The following is a 6,289-nucleotide window of genomic DNA, read 5'->3' as shown; positions in this document are numbered from 1 at the left end:
ATGCTTTTGGATATTGAGAAAAATGGCCGACTTCCGCAGCATTATGCTTTGATGATCGGAAGAGACCATCCAATCACAGCCCCCGAATTCCCCCACGTGTTCATCAGAATAGCTATATAATAGCTATATTGTGTCATTCAAACGTCAGTCTAAAAATCAGTAGAGCTAGCTTATGTTTTTGCCGCGTGCTAATGATTATAGCCTACATTTATTCTTTCCTGGTTGTCCAATCATTGCGACAGGGAATACCCCAGGGCCTGTATTCCGCCTGTCTCAAGCCTTGCTCCTTGGAGAACTTGAGACCGAAGACATCGATAAACTCTGGTTGCAGTTTCTGCGACATGGAAAGCAGATTTCGTGACAAACTGCGACAATGGATTCGACGACAAGCCGTTCAGTTTACCACTCGGCACGTGTAACTGCGCATGTGACGCGCTGTCTGGGCTGGGCGACAGGCAAGATTGTTCCCCGCCCTGACAGCCAGACAAGGCAGTGTCACACAGGCCAAGGACATGGCGTCTGGCGGGGAGCCTGTCAGGCGGTGGGTGGGGTGTTGAGGCAGACGGTCATGAGAAAAGAATATTTCATCGTCCAGTGACATCTTGACTTAGCCTAAGTGTTGCAGTAAAAGGCTTACAGTCATTCACTCTGAAACGTAGACAAGCTTTAAAACTAAATTCAACAGAATAAATGAATATAAAACATACACTCAAAAAAATAAAACATGTACAAAACAAACAAAGCTAGCGCGTGACAATGCCTAATAGATAATTTAGCCTGAGGCAAAGCTTGATACTCGGCCATCTGTTTCTAAGACCGGACAGCGATGATGTTGACTGGGCTATTTACGTGTGGCGGGCGTAGCAGGTACTTGCTACGCAAAAACACGCACACACTCACCGTAACGGACACAGGCACAGAGAACATTCCAATGTCTATACGTAGGGGAAGGGCTCCTAATATTGACCACTTTTTGTTTCATGCTGATAACTAGCTTGTTTTCTTGCGAAGAAGTTTCATTTTGTGTTTGGTAGTCCTTCTCTCTTAGGTTAACCGTTAGGCCAAATTAGAGTGAAATAGCTTTGATAGATATTCAGCAAAAATTAAATGGAAAATTTCCTAAATAAATTATCATTTAATTAATATACTTACCCGAATCACATTAGCATTGAGTCACCTGAGATGCTTATCACTGAAAAACGCTTACCCGGCTAAAGAATTTAAAGGGAAGCAACCCCATCACCAAAACGAAAGTGAAAGTAGCTTTGGTAATGGGCCAGTACACCGGGAGTTACCTCCCATACGGGTGTATGCCACGTCACTTCCTCTAGGAACACGTGCCTATTATCATACGGCTTTAAAAAATCTTAAAACCATAAGCGGGGCAGGTGGGAGGGAATACAGTATGTGATTCGGGTAAGTATATTAATTAAATGATAATTTATTTAGGAAATTTTCCATTTAATATCATATTCTTACTCCGAATCACATTAGCAGATAACATCAACAAGGCGGTGGGCTAGAAATGAATCAAAACTCACCATCAAGTTCTGGACAGGAACTGGCCTGCTGCTATGAGCGCTGGAAGGCCTCTGGAGCCATCCTGTCGAAGAGCTGTGACGTCCCGAAGATAAAAGTTTATGAAAACATCTTCGGAACGCCAATACGCAGTTGTCAGCACCTCCTCTAGACGTCTGGAGCGCAGAACTGCCAGAGAGGATGCCCACGCCCTCGTTTCATGGGCTCGGGCCGAGTCAAGTGGCAAGGAGGGCATAACCCCCCCCCTCTTTGTGCGACTCCACTCATAAGCCTGCTTGATGAGCGAGGACACCCACCGGGCCAACGTTACCTTCGACAAATCTTTCTCGCGCCTAGTAAGGAGAGAGATAAACAACAACTTCTGAGAACTAGACCGAATCGGCTGAGTCCGGGCTAAGTACAGACGAAGTGCCCTCACAGGGCAATTGACCGAATCGGGGTCATCCGGGGCCAACGCGCTGGTCAGAGCCTTAACTCTAACCAGCGGAGAGGCCTGCCCCGGAGACTGATTCTTGGCCAGGAAATCAGGCCGGAAACGCAAAGATGCGGAACCGTCCGGCTCAAAGGAGATATCTCCAGGCTGACCCGACAGGGCGTGGACCTCGCTACCCCGTCGGGCCGTAGCCAACAAAAGGAGAAACAGCGCTTTGCGAGTGACATTGAACAGACTGGCCTCGCTTAAAGGCTCAAAATCCGCAGAACGAAGGAATTCCAGGATTAAAAACAAGTCCCACTTGGGAGCGGGCAAACGAGCTTTAGCTTCCTTAAGAGCAGCCCCTTTAATGACTGCAGCTATAACGCCCCCGACTCGAACAGAACGACCAATCTGCTTAAGAGTCGCCGAGATAGCGGAGCGCCGGACCCTCAACGAGGAGACTGAGGCGCCCTGCGAAGACATGAAAGAGAGGTGGTTAGCGACCTGAATAGAGCGCGGAGCCACCGAACTCACCCCTCTAGCTGAACACCAGGCAGTCCATGCCTTCCAGTGGGAAGCATAAACTGAAGAGGTGGACGCTCTATGCGAGCGAGCCACCAAGTCCAGAGTCAAAGACGACGCCCCAGAGCGCTTCAGCGAGTCCCGAACAACTTCCACACGTGAAGCTTCAGAAGACTGGGCTCCTCGTGTGGAATGCCTGTTCGGGGCTGCACTAGTTCCCCTCGCACGAGTGCGAGAGGAATGGGGGGCCCTTGGGCGAGCCGAAGAAGATCTGGAAACCAGACCTGCGACGGCCACAGAGGAGCGACCAGAAGAAGAAGGGCCGGCTCCTCCATCTCCGCTTTCCGGATTACTCGGCTGAGTAACGGAAAGGGAGGAAAGGCGTACGCCTCCAGACCCGTCCAGGGAAAGTCCAGAGCGTTCACTCGCCATGCCTGAGGGTCCGGGAATGGCGAGACGAACACCGGAAGCCTCTTTGAGTACCTTGTGGCAAAAAGGTCCACCAGAGGCTTTTGGACCTGGGCCCAAAGGCGAAGCAGTGCCCCGTGAGTGATCGTCCACCCCGACTGAAGCACTGTACCGGAACGACTGAGCGCATCCGCCAAAGTGTTCAGCCTCCCTGGAAGGTACCTGGCCGAGATCGTGATATGATGCTGAAAGCACCACACCAGGATCTCGCAAGCCCTCTCCGAGAGAGACGGGGACCGCGAGCCTCCCTGCTTGTTGATGTACGCCGCCACTGTCATGTTGTCTGTAAACAGACGAACATGTTTGGCGTACAGGGAGGGCAGAAACTTGGCCAGAGCTAGAGCAACTGCCTCTAGCTCCAGCAAGTTGATGTGCCACAAGGACTGCTCCGTCGTCCACAGACCGGAAGTAGTCTGAAAACCTGTATGTGCCCCCCAACCCTCCCTGGACGCATCTGTAAAGAGGTCCAGGTCGGGGAGGGGCACGACGATCGGAACACCTCTGCAGACCCACTCCGTGTCCAACCACGGAAGGGTCGCAGACTGGAACCATCCCTGCAAAGGGATGAGGGCGTCCCAGTCCACCAGAGGAGAGTCCACAAACGGCTTCAGCGCGAACTGTAGCGGACGTTTGTGGACCCGGCCCAGTGAAACCAGAAGAGCCATAGACTCCATCTGCCCCAAGATGGAGGTGAGCGAGCGGATGGAAGCCATCAGGAGAGGTAAAGTGGAGCGAATCTGGGCTTGGAGCTTGTCCACCCTTCTCTGAGAAGGCTGGACAGTCCAAGCGACCGTGTCGAAAGACATCCCCAGATAAGTGAATGTCTGTGACGGGGTCAGCTCCGACTTTACCCGGTTGATCGAGAACCCCAACGAGTTGGATTCTCGAAGAACCGTCAGGGTATCCTGCGAACAGCCGCTCTGGGACTGGTTCATGATGAGCCAGTCGTCCAGATAAGCCCGCAGACGGATACCCTGGGACCTCACCAGTGCACAGACCTGTCTCACCACCATGGTGAAAATCCATGGTGCGAGAGACAGCCCGAAAGGGAGTGCGCGAAACTGGTAGATCTGATCTCCCCACCGGAAACGAAGCCATTTCCGGTCGGCCGGATGCATAAGAATGTGAAAGTATGCGTCCGTGAGATCGATCGAGGTCACCCAGTCTCCTGGGCGGAGAGAGTCTCGGACAGAGGCTGGCGTCTCCATCTTGAATTTTATCTCCCTCAAGAAAGTATTGAGGAGAGATAAATCCAACACGGGACGCCATCCTCCTGATGCTTTGGGAACAGCGAACAGACGCCCGTAAAATCCCAGGGAGCTGTGGACCCGAACTCTCTCCACCGCGCCCTTCTGCTCCAGGGAGGCAATTTCCGACTGCAAGACGGAACGTGCTTCCTGCGAGAAGGGGGGCTTGAACCGCGGAGGCACTCGGGTAAGAGGCGCCTTTTCCTCCCGCCAGAGTAGACGGAAGCCCGATCTCACCACTCCCACAATCCATTGGCTGTCTACTACCGACATCCAACGAGAAAGTGCCCGGGAGGGGCCTCCCGCCATCACCAAGGTGGAGGGCGGGAGGGAGGTGAGATCGGGAGCGCTTCATTGGGGGTGTGGCTTACTTCCAGAGCCGCCACGCCCCCTCCCCGATGCCGTCCTCTTCTTCCCACCACGAGCGGCCGGCGGAGCCTGCCGCTTCTGAGCTGGCTTGGGGTTAGACGATGTCTGAGCCTGCTTCTGTTTAGAAGGCTGAGACTGTTTCACCCCCTTCAGAGTGTAGTCAAGGAACTGACTGTCCTTGTTTGACTGAATCTCCTTCTGTCTGGCATCCAGTGCCAGCGGACAGAAGAGAGACTCCTCTGAGACCGGGGAGACTCTCAAGGTCTCCCTAGTAGCCAGTTCCGTGAATTGGGACTGCGAGAGGAAGAGATCCCTCCTGCAGAGTACCGCTTGGGTGTACTGCAGGGAGGAAAGACGCAATTGTTCCTCATTGACCTTGGCCAATGCGGCCAAAAGCGCAGAGACATCGTCCGCATTCTGTTCTTCACTGAGAGTGAAAGGAACTAGCGAATCGGTCAATGCCCGAGACAGAGCCCGAACGAGAGTCTCCGCAATGGAGGACAGTTCGATCTGCCGACGTCCAACCTCCTCAGCAGAGAGGAGGGAAGCCTCGGAAACCGGCAAAACCGAATCACGCTTGATCGGTTTAGTCAGAAGAGGCAGCAATTCCCGGGAAACCGGAAGGGTAGCCCTAGGGAGTGCAAAAGACGCCAGCCAATTCTGGCTCTGATTGGGCATGCCAAGCTTCCTATTGGCCGTAGGCACGAAGGAAGAGGCTTGGGCAGCTGAAGCCACCCACTGCTGAGCTGATTCCGGAACTGGACCAAAAGGAAGCAGTAACGGAACAGGCACTGGCCGAATACCACTCCCCGCATGTGCTGGACGAACCAGTGAATGCGAAAGTTGGTAAGCCACTGACGGAGACTCGGCGAACCGGAAGGAAGAAACATCCTCCTGTGCCGGCCGGAAGTCCGCCATGGCAGAAGGAACGAATGATGCGGAAGAGTCCGCAGCCACCACCCCTTCAGGAAAATAACGAGACGTTACTTCCGCCGCGACGTCAAGAACAGACTTGAGCTTCGACGGAAACACGCCCCGCGACTCCTCGCTGACCACTGATGGAGCATCAGAATAGTCACACGTGGAACCATGACCGAAGTCACCAGTTCCGGAAGCAGAAGCATGCCCTGGCAAACCGGAAACCGGAAAAGCCTGAGCACCAACGTCATCCTGCCGCCCAAAATCCTGTGAAGGTAAAGGGTAAGCAGGACGACCATCCGCAAAAACCGGAGCTGGATGAGCTGACGTCACTCCCCCGACTGAGTGGAGTGATGCCTGCTCAAGCCTAGGCGCTTGAAAGCCGGAAGGCGCACGCTGTAATCCACTATCTGGTATCCGGAAGGAACCACCAGAAGAGGAAGAAGCGTTTCCGGCCGAAACCGGAAGTGTAGTCAACGGAACCGCAAAATGCGGAAGTGAAGACTGCACTGGTTGACTTCGCGATCCGGAAGGACCGGAAGTCAGTGAATACTCCATCCTGCCGCGACCGCCGTAGCGTGCCGGAGCGGACGGATCATCACTTCCGGCAAGTGCCGGAAATGCGGCAGTCGAAACCGACTGCCGCCGCTGTTCGAACAAGTCCGGGGCCTCGTAGGTTATCGCCGGAAATGAAAGATCAGCAAGGTATCGGTCGTGACCCGATGCGAAAGAGCTGTCCCCCGAAGGAGAACGTCCAGGCGCCTCACGAGGGCTATCGGACCAGCTCTGCTTACCAACCGACGCTGAAGAG

Source organism: Littorina saxatilis, linkage group LG11, assembly GCF_037325665.1.
Source record: "Littorina saxatilis isolate snail1 linkage group LG11, US_GU_Lsax_2.0, whole genome shotgun sequence".
Classification (NCBI taxonomy): Eukaryota; Metazoa; Mollusca; class Gastropoda; order Littorinimorpha; family Littorinidae; genus Littorina; species Littorina saxatilis.
This window is presented reverse-complemented; position numbering follows the sequence as displayed.